Source organism: Triticum urartu, chromosome 1 (genome assembly GCF_003073215.2).
Source record: "Triticum urartu cultivar G1812 chromosome 1, Tu2.1, whole genome shotgun sequence".
NCBI lineage: Eukaryota > Viridiplantae > Streptophyta > Magnoliopsida > Poales > Poaceae > Triticum > Triticum urartu.
Genome location: NC_053022.1, coordinates 525,613,162 through 525,624,082, shown reverse-complemented (window position 1 = coordinate 525,624,082; position 10,921 = coordinate 525,613,162). Strand labels below are relative to the sequence as shown.

Below are 10,921 nucleotides of genomic sequence, written 5' to 3'. Positions count from 1 at the left end.
ACCAGCGATAAATTCAACGATAAAACAACCAGCCCATTTCAATCAGGTCTTTGGTAATATCACCATCTTCAGCAAATTTTTATGTGCACTGATCACAAGATAACCCACTAACTTTGATTCTGTACAATGCTCTGCAAATAGTAGCGCCAGATGCTCACTCGGTCACTCCCTTGCAAACATTCACTACCATCTAATTTAGAGTGTCATATTGCAGGCTCTGTTAACAATGACATGAGATTGTATTGTTCCTTGAGTTCCATGCATGTAGGATTTTCAACGACGTAGAAGAGAGAAGGGAGGATGAGGTTCCCACTTAAATCACTGCTTATAGACACCCGTTGTGGATAATTCGATAGTTCATCGTTATTTCGTCTGGTTCACCCACGTCATGGACCATGAAGCTCCTATACTTACTCTAGAGTCTAGAGACAATCCATTACAGGAGGTTTGTACATGCTGTCTAGAGACAACCTATTGTACTTGCCCTTGGTTATGTAGCATGCTAAGATTTATGATAACTCAAAGCATAGTCCCAGATCATCCGCACCGCAGACTCTAGCATCCCTTTTAGAGCGTCCACCTCTTGATTGCCGCCGTCCTGGTAAATGATTAAGGAGACATAGTCATTGTGCTGTTCAATCCAGTCAATTAGAAAACATGACGGCAATAATTCTAATTCCGAGTAACCATATGTTGGTAGAAAAACAGAATATTAGGTCTGCACATGACATGATAATTCCAATTCAGAGTTTCCATATGTCAGTACTAAAACAGGCTATTACTTGTGCGCATCGCATGCAGAGAATTATTGTTTGGACATTAGGTCAAGCAAACCAAGCATAAAATGCAGGTACATTACAAATGTAACAAAATAATTTGCTCAGGAACATCACAGATTATCATGTACTAACCGGAAGTCTCTTGGATATGCCAGTTAATTTGAAGCTAACTTCATTGGAAACCTCTCTAGTGGAGCTCCCTTGGACAAACCGACCAGTATGCCTTAGATACATCTTCAAGGATTTATTCTCAAAAGCCTTGTAGTTTGTATGCCACACTCCAGCTATGCTGAACCTCTCATCAATCAACTTGTTCCCAAGTGGCCGTCTAAGCCCCCCTCTGGCATTAGGATCAACAATAGCTGAAGGCATAAGCTCTTGATAGCATTTTCCACTTCAGGCTGCAACTGCAAGTGTTATCAGATGAGTCTGCAGAAGATATGCTAGTAACAGAAAGGACAGAGGTAGTTCCAATATGAACTCACGTCTATTAGGATCCTATTCGTATTCAATATCAGCCTTAAATCAAGATCTTTCGACAGGCAGGATACGTCTTCCAATAAGGGTCGTATCTGGTTCAATTCAATCTGCACGAGAAGTAACAATGGAGACGAAAGAGAAAGAAAACTATTTTTAGCTAGTAGTGGCTTGTATAATGAATAGTACGATATCTGAACAATTTAGCACAAGCCACAGTACTTAAGTCACATATTAGAATCTAACCAACTGACACTATACATGGTATAAACGAAAATTTACAAAGAAAATGCTAAGCCCAGCAATATCTGCAGTAGAATGAAAAAACAAGGAAAAAATGAATACTAATCACATCGAGCTACAGAAAACATCAGCCGATGAAACAATCTTGCTTTAAAACAATTTCAAGCAAACATAGCTTCTTTTCCATAAGAATGCTATGAGGCTGAGCTTTATTGCTGCAGTTTCTTTAGTTAGAGAACATAATGAGTTTAGAGCTAACTACCCAAGTGATAGACTACAAACAAGAGACACGGATGCTTTAGAGAAACAAGGAACCACCGACCACTTGAGGAGCAATTAGAAGACTACATATAGTGGTACATATGTAGTAAACGAATTTGTGTGTAAAAACTGGATACATATTTACACATGCCTTCATCTTAATTGCCCAAAAATTCCTTTAAATTAAGCAAGCATGATAATTGATAGCTAAAAGTTAGCATCATACATCGTGTCAATGAATTCTAACTTATAGATTACTTATCTTTACTGTCTTGGGGTTCTGGATTGTCAGGTGTAAAAGAATAAAACCATGCACAATCTGATATTTCACACTGTTTAGTAGTACTATTTAGCATGGATACCCATATATAATCAATGCATGGTAGTGCTAAAAGTTAACTGTGACCCTGAGTTCTGAAAACGAAAATGTACAGGAAAGGACAGCATGGTAAGCACACCTTGTTGATTGCAAGCTTCCCATCTTCTTGCAAAGTGCATTTGCAAGACATCTTGGAAACCACTCCCTGCTTGTCGACCACCTATCAGATATTTACAGGCCGCAAAGTCAATTCACGCTCGTCTAAACAACAACCAGGGGATAGTTCTCAAATTGTTAGACGCATAAACCTTGACATGGTAGTGCTCTTTTGTTGAAACGAACTCCAGCCCCATCCTCTCCACAGCGAGTCGCTCCATGTCATCCAAGAAATCACTGGGCATATTCGTATGGAACGTTTTACGGACCGGGCTCTTGGATCCTTCTGTCCCTGCCTCTGCGAGGTCGCGGACGGCGTCCAGGGAGACGGGCGATCCACCAACACAAAAGCTGGGTGGTGGCGCGCGTTAATCACAATGTGATGTGAGTTGTGACACGAAGCAGAGATCCAAGAACTGGAAATGGTGGGACGCATAGAAGAAGACTCACCGTTGGAACAGGACCTTGCCCACCCTTGCCATGAGACTCAGTTTTGCCTCCTCGTCTTCCCTGGGCACATCGTGCGTCCTCGCTCTCGCCTTCTCCGCCGCGTATAAGAGGTCCGGCAAGAACCTCTCGGCGATGACTGCGGCCGCGTCCGCGGCCTCCGTGTAGCCGGAGGATGGGGAGGAGAGGGCAAGGACGAGGGGCTTGGCGCCGGTCATGCGCTCGACGGTGTAGCAGGGGAAGGGCTCGAGGCGGACAAATTCAGCGTCGTCGGAGAAGGGCGGGAGCGGGAACCAGCGGGAGACGCAGTCTACGGCGTGGATGATCTTGTTGGACGGGGGAACGTGGTGACGCCCGCAAGGGGAGGAGATGGAGAGGGAATGGAGGGAGGATGAGAGCGGGAAAGGGGTTGGGGTCGGCTCGGAGGTGCTCGAGTGGCGCTTGTGGGGAGGGACGTAGGCCATGGCAGATGCCCTGACTGGCCGGCGGCGAGGTCGTCAGAAGGGGGAAAAGGGAAGTTTAGCCAGCGGTTGACTGAACTCTCGGGAAAGGGCAAGTTTAAAGACCAACTTTAACGCACGATCCCAAACCCCAAACGACGGCGGCGAGGTTAGGAGGGGAAAAGGTGGAAGTTTAGCAGGTTGACTAAACTCTTGCTGCCAAGGAGAATAAAAGTGGGAAGTTTAAAGGCCAATTCCAACGCACGCCCCCAAATCTCATACAGACGTCCGTTTTGTCTGAACTTCGTTCGTTTGGGGCGAACAATCCTAACGATTTTGTGGAGGGGGGAAGGGGCGTACGCCCAACGCGGCCGACACATTTCACATCATGTAGGTGTCCATTAAACTTGAATTAGAACTAAAGAAAAAAACTTCAATGCAACCCTAGGTCGGCTTCTCTCGTCGTCGTTGTCGTCCTAGTCTTCGTCGTCATCCTCAGTGAGGTCAATGAATGGCGGGGGGCAGCCACAAGTGGGCCGGTGCCGCCTGGGGTGGGTCATGCACCACCGGAAGTGCATGTGGCACCTGCGGATGCTCATGGGGTGGAGACCACGGTTCGGCGCCCACCCAGGAGGTCGGTGCAGACACCAGCTCCGGCATGCAGGGCATCGTTGACATCGAGCTGCGGGACTGCCTGACCAATGCTGGATCCTAGGTCACGGCCGACGGCTCGAGAACGACGTTGTCGTCTGGCTCCGGGATGGCCACATCCCCCGTGGCCGAAAGGGCCATCTGCACGTCCAGCCCATCCCACTTGCTGCACTCTCCGCTCCCCTCGTCTTCTCCCCTTCCTCCCAAATCTATCATGTTCCCTCCCGTCATGGCCAAGTCCCTGCCACAACTCTGGCAGCGAGCCCGATCCTACGGACTGGGATGACCTCATTAAGGACGAGAACTCCAAATCTAGCAGCACGCAGGTGAGAGGAGCTTGTGCTCCACATCGCCATCTAGCGCTCGCTATTGAGTATCCTGATTGTTAGGAAACATAGGATAGACTAGGAATTATTCTAGCTTGTCTTGTACTCCAAGAAGATCATGTACTCCTATATATATATATACCCACGAGGCTCAAGCAATACAATCATCGATTCTACCATTCCTCTCTATCCCTTCTAACATCCATCAACTTACCTTCAAATTCTTCTTCAGTCTCACCGTCTACGTCGCTATCGTTGTGACTGAGGAGGGATGTTCAGTATCGTGATTATTACGAAACATAGGATAGTCTAGAAATTATTCTAGCTTGTCTTGTGTGTGTGTCTATATATATATATATATATATATAACACTATTCTGATCACAGGATCAGAATAATATTCTGATCACAACCTGAACTTCCATATGTACGAACCCGAACTTCGGTCTATCTTCGCAACCGTGGCTTCCCTCGCGGATTATTCCGGCCGGTTGTATTGTCTGGGATGTGACTATAATCCAGATACCCATACCTGCATCTAAATGCTCGTTTTTATTCATAATTTTGCATTTTGACGGATTCACTCTCGAGGCGGATGAACCTGTGTCTGTTTACAAGTTTAATGCGTTCAATGGATGTTCTAGAACCTCTAACATGATGGGAATTTGGTGTAGTTACGAGTTTCGTGGACAATTTGTCGTTAATTTCAACCGATTTGATTCCGGGTTCTGTGTTCTTCGTCCGCGGGAGTGGTTCCGCGGCTTCTATGGATTTTGTTGTTTTTATTTGAATATAGAGGGCAGATTTGATTGCAGTAGTGAGATTGGACCGTTCATGCGTTGTTAATTTGATCAGGCAGGCGAATACACCCCTGAAATCGGGCGATTGGATCTCGTGTCCGCCCGTGTTGGTTCCGGTTCTTCGATGAGACAGCTTGGTGGCTTTGTCGTTTTGATGTTTGGGCGTAGTAGGATATCGTTCGAGGTCGCAGACTGAGAAGGTGTAGTCACCCAAGTGATTAAATCTAAAAAACAAATTCGTTAGCGTGTATTTTTGCAATGATTCTACTGTCTATCTTACGAATTGGACTTCTGGACCTTTTGTGCTAGAACTTCCGTCGTTTTTATGCATGTTTTTACTTCCGTCATTTTTGTTTTTCAGAGTACTCATACTACGTAAATGTGGAGCTGGTCCATAGACACACAAATCATCTTTTTATATTTATTCTGTCTTTGGGATTAATTTTTTTGGATCATCCACATTCTGTGGTATTAGTTGGACTTCTATGGTACCACTGATTGAACTTCCTGGTTTCCACATTGCAAGGCCGTGCAGCATTGCGCTCTATTTTTTCTTTTTTCTTTTTGTATTTTTTGTAATTTTCAAATTTCCAATTTGGGTTTGAGTTTGTTTCGTGGGCAACTATGGGATTATTCCCAAATATAAATGCATATCTTACTTTTTTTAACATGATTGCATACTTCGAACAGTGGTAGAACTTCAGTATGTGTTTAACGTGAAACTTACAAGATCTTTGCCCAAGTATGCATGCACTTTTTCCAGATCATGTAAGGGTCATTGTAGAAGCTGGACTTCTATGCTGTTTATACGTGAACTTCTGCTTTTCCTTCTTTTGCAAAGTAATAAAGCAAGTCCTCTGTATTTCCTTCTTTTTTATGTTACTTTTCATTCTTTTGCATTTGGTTTGGATTTTTTTGACTTAGTCCCATGAACAGCCATGTAATTGGGCGATGGATATGCGTATTTTTTTTATTTTTTCTAGTATGTTTTTGTACTTATAATAGTTGTTGTTCTTCACTAAATAACTATCCTGAACTTCTGTGTGATAATCGTTTTTTAACATGTTAATTTGAGGTTGTTATTTTTTGGATTTAAATATTTTTGTATTTATTGAAATCGGCATTGCGCATATTGACAAATGCGGTAGCGCGAGGCCGAGCAGGGGGGAGGGGGGGTCGGGAGCCCCCCTCCCCTCCCCCTGCGAGGCCGAGACAGGAACGAGCCAGAGCTGGCGACGACGCGGCGTGCCGCGTCGTCGCATGCGGAGGTGAGTCCGTCACATCCGTGACCCCACTATCTATCTTAGGGTTTTTAGGGTTTTAGGGTGCGTGCGGTGGGGGTGGAAACAGAATAACCGCATTGCGTCCTGTCACATCCTAGCGCGCAGCAATGCGGTAGTGCGAGGCCGAGCAGGGGGGAGGGGGGTCGGGACCCCCCTCCCCTCCCCCTGCGAGTCTGAGACAGGAACGAGCCGGAGCAGGCGACGACGTCGCATGTGGAGGCGAGTCTGTCACATCCGTGACCCCGCTATCTATCTTAGGGTTTTTAGGGTTTAGGGTGCGTGTTTTAGTTATATATGAACTTTATCTGTTCTTGTACTTGAACTTCTTCTTTTTGTTTCTTTGGGTTTATTTATTCTTATTTCTTTACTTCTTTTATTAGAGTACTTGAACTTCTTTCTCTTGTTTTTAGGTGCATATTAATATTTATGTATGTATTTTTCTTCCTTTGGTAGTGTATTTGCCATCTATTTTTGGTTTTAAGGATATCAGCAGTGCTGTTGTGTGATCTTATCTCATTATAATAGATGCATTCAAATGGTGCATTCATTTTATCTATAGATGTATTTACTTTTTTAGCTGTTGGGGAGGGGGGGTAAAACTGTAATTTCTCCTGCGTTGCAAGTCCCATGACAAAGAGGCATTAATTGACCATCTCCCTCGCCACCACCTATCAGAAAACTCCTCTTCCCCTGTCGCTCGCTCTCTCCCCCCTCTCCGTCGCTCCACTGCCTTCGTCGCCTGCAACTCCTCCCGATTTCTCCGCCCTTGTCCCCTGCCCTCATGAGTGGAGTAACCGACGCACGCCCCCGCTCCTATTTCTCCCCCACGCCCCACTCTCCCTCGCCCATCCCTCTCTCTCCTGCTTCGAAGCAAGGGCGGCAACTGCCTGTGCGGTTGCAAGGTGCGCGTGGCGTCGTGGGGAGTTGAAGAACCGCCGCTGATTCGTGCGTGCGGGGGTCGTCTGGAGAGGTACAAGTGCTGCCCCGCCCTAATGCTTGCTTCTAGTTTCGCCAGATCTGTCGAGTCCGCCTCCTGTGTGCTCTCGCGTTCGCCTCTCTACCCCCTTCTTCTGACGGTTTGGTGGTAGATTAGGTAGGGTTCTTGTGCGTGTGGTGGGTGGATTGCATTCCCCCATGGTCAGATTTGTCTATGTGATGCTTGTGTGCGCTATTTGTCCCTTCAGGCTTGTGTGGATTTCATTTCCTCTTTCTTGATTTCAGCATTCAGATGCATGTAAGAGAGGGTGTGGTGTGATACTGGATCTGATGTATCTAATTTGTTTTAGTGTTTTTGATTTCGAAGTCTATATTGTGTCTCTCACATGCTAGATAGTTTATGGATTCTTTTTTTTTGTTTGTGCTTGCCTAGATGTGCTACTGTTCATCTTTTTATACTTGTTGGTATGTTCTGGTTGTTTCATTCTAGGGTTTGATTCAGTTTCTTTTTGTATTTTGTTGTATGATTTTGTACTTCCTAACTATATGCAATCAATCCCCTGTTTTTAGCAGGTTGTTCTAGTGTTTGGAGCTGCATTCATCAAGCCGGTTGTGTTGTCATGGCTTCAAAACCTTCTCTAGGTATCTTAATGTAGTTGTATCTTGTATTTTAAATAGCATTATTCTTATATATGTCTGCCCATATCTTCCCTTAGTATTCATGTTGGACTGCCATTCTTAATAGTGTGAACTTCTAGGAAAGGTTATGTGTATGCTTTTTTTACCAATAGTTTGAGTTAGAATAGTGTTTGCTTACTTTGTAGTTGATGATTTTGCAGGTGAAACTATGTCACCAAGTGTTGCTGGACTTCCCAGATGGTTCATATTTGTAGTGTATATCTTTGTTTTTTTTTGTTATCATGTTGATGGCATTGATATTTAGTTTGCATGTGAAATACTATTTGTGGTCATGCTACATTTTTTTGTGTGCTACTTGCTTGGGTCACATAGTTGAACTTCTGGTTTTAATTATTGTTTGTTTATAATGAAATTTGGTTGAACTTCTGTTATGCACATTTTGTTTTACTACTTTGTTATATATCGTTAAACTTCTGGACATTCATGTTATATATAGCAGCCCCTCTAGTGTAGATTGTTTTTATATTTAGTTTGTAGATTTTTAGTTTGTTTGTTGTGTTTACTGCTTTGTTAGTATTGTTGAACTTCTGGGTATTGGACATTGTTGTCAAAGTAGAAGTCCCTTTGGTGTAGGATTGTGCATTAGAACTCAGCTGCCTTTTTACTTGCATTTTTTGTAGTTGGTGATGAGTTGAATAGTTCTGAAAAAATGCCTGCGATCAAGATGGAGCTTCAGAGGTTAATACTCATGCTCCAATATCTGATGCGGCTAAATCACCCACGATCCCTTTGACTGTGATTGCCGAGGTTGCTTTGAGCCTTGAGAATTTTTCAAGCCTCGAGGATCTTGCTTCTCCAGCTCTTGCTTCACCTAGTATGTGAAACCCCTTTTCTTTTCATTTTATAGTGTTGAGCCATGTTTTTAGCTTGTTCATGTCGGTTGTTTTTGTTTTTGTTCCTGACTTTTTTTATTTTTTGCTTCGATTTTTTGTGTTCTTTGCAGATGTGTCCACAGAGGAGGAAGCTGTGAACACCATCAACGATGTTTTATCTGAGTTGGATTTATCAGAAACCTCTGCTGCTGCTGAGGAGGGGGCTCCGTCAGTCAAAGGTTGTGATTCCATTCCGGATCCTTTGTGCTCTCTTCATATGTCAGAGACGCAGTCGCAATCTATTGATGGCACTGAACCTGTCATGCAACCCGAGGATGTGCCTCTTGAGCTTCTCCTGGAGGACCAACGTAAGAGGAAGAAGCAAGAAGATTTTGACAAGAAGAGGGTGGCCCGCCTTGAGAAAGGTTCTGATGTTCCTGGATCTGTTCATGCGGCTGAGCTCACTGTTGAGGAAGACGTGCCGTGTGGCAGTGATGGCACGGTTGTCCCTATTAAGAAGAAAATCAAGAAGACCGCTGCGAGGAAGTTAGTAGTTGGTGAAGTTACTCCTCGGAGGAGCCCACGTGTTTCAAGGCCTGCAGAAGTTGTTGAAGATGAAGGGCTAGGCCTTGGTGGTACGCCACGCCGTAGTCCTCGTGTGCTTGCCACTGCCGCGCCTACACCTTCTCCGCTTGGTGCTAGTGCATCTGGTAAGGGGAAGAAATGCGGCATGAAGCGCAAGGTTCCACCTGCAAAGGTCAACAAGGGTGTGAAGAAGCGTTCTCGTGTTAATCCAGAGGACAAGGATGATGCTGATTTCAATGCTGATGATGAGGACGACGACGATGATGATGCTGCCGCTAATCAGGTATGAATGTCTCATGTTTACTGTTTTTAGAGCATTAGTTGCTATTGCTGTAGTTTTATTTGTTTTTAGCACTGCCTTAGCATACATAGCTGACCTTCTACTCCATATAGACGAATAAATTAGCCGATGTGCTTTGGTTTTATGGTATTACTACCTTTGTGTACATAGTTGGACTTCTGGGTATATACATGAAGAAATTAGCTTAACTTGTTGGTATAAATGTTTGATTACTACCTTAGTGTACATGGTTGAACTTCTGCTTTTTAAATTTCCAACATTTTTTAAAGCATGTTAACTTGTGGTCATACATGGTTGTACTGCCTATGTAGACAATTGTTGGACTTCTGAGATACATGTTTGATTACTGCCTTGGTATACATGGTTGAACTTCTGCTTTGTAAATTTCCAACAATTTGAAAGCATCTTTTACTTCTGGTCATACATGGTTGTACTGCCTATGTAAACATAGTTGGACTTCTCAGATGTAGTGCGTATGTAGGCATTAGTGGAATTTTGGTGAAGCTTGTGTGTCTCATTGTTCTACCTTTTTTCCTTGTCAATGTATTTTTTCAGTATCAGCTTGTGGAGAGGCGTGAGAGGAGGAAGAGAGGAGGCAAAGCGCCCGAAGAAGGTCCCTGTCGGTGTCAAAACCGGCGGATCTCGGGTAGGGGGTCCCGAACTGTGCGTCTAGGCCGGATGGTAACAGGATGCAGGGGACACAATGTTTTACCCAGGTTCGGGCCCTCTTGATGGAGGTAAAACCCTACGTCCCGCTTGATTAATATTGATGATATGGGTAGTACAAGAGTAGATCTACCACGAGATCAGAGAGGCTAAACCCTAGAAGCTAGCCTATGGTATGATTGTTGTTCGTCCTATGGACTAAAACCCTCCGGTTTATATAAACACCGGAGAGGGCTAGGGTTACACAGAGTCGGTTACAATGGTAGAAGATCTACATATCGTATCGCCAAGCTTGCCTTCCACGCCAAGGAAAGTCCCTTCCGGACACGGGACGAAGTCTTCAATCTTGTATCTTCATAGTCCAGGAGTCTGGCCGAAGGTATAGTCCGGCTATCTGGACACCCCCTAATCCAGGACTCCCTCAGTAGCCCCTGAACCAGGCTTCAATGACGACGAGTCCGGCGCGCAGATTGTCTTCGGCATTGCAAGGCGGGTTCCTCCTCCAAGTACTTCATAGAAGATTTTGAACACAAAGGTAGTGTCCGGCTCTGCAAAATAAGTTTCCACATATTGCCATAGAGAGAATAATATTTACACAAATCTAATCTGCTGACGTATTCCGTAGCGTGACATCACACCACGGCCAAGTCTTTATTCGAATCGTTTTACTGTCCCATCTCAACGCGTTTAGCGAGGCGGTTTCCTTGGCACGTCTTGTTAAAGTAGAGATCGTGTCCCCTT

At 44.5% G+C, this 10,921-nt stretch overlaps 1 pseudogene; it reads right to left on the bottom strand.

Moving 5' to 3' along the window:
* Positions 1-502: 502 nt before the first annotated feature.
* Positions 503-3,146, bottom strand: LOC125533045 (annotated as a pseudogene).
* Between the last annotated feature and the right edge of the window lie 7,775 nt (positions 3,147-10,921).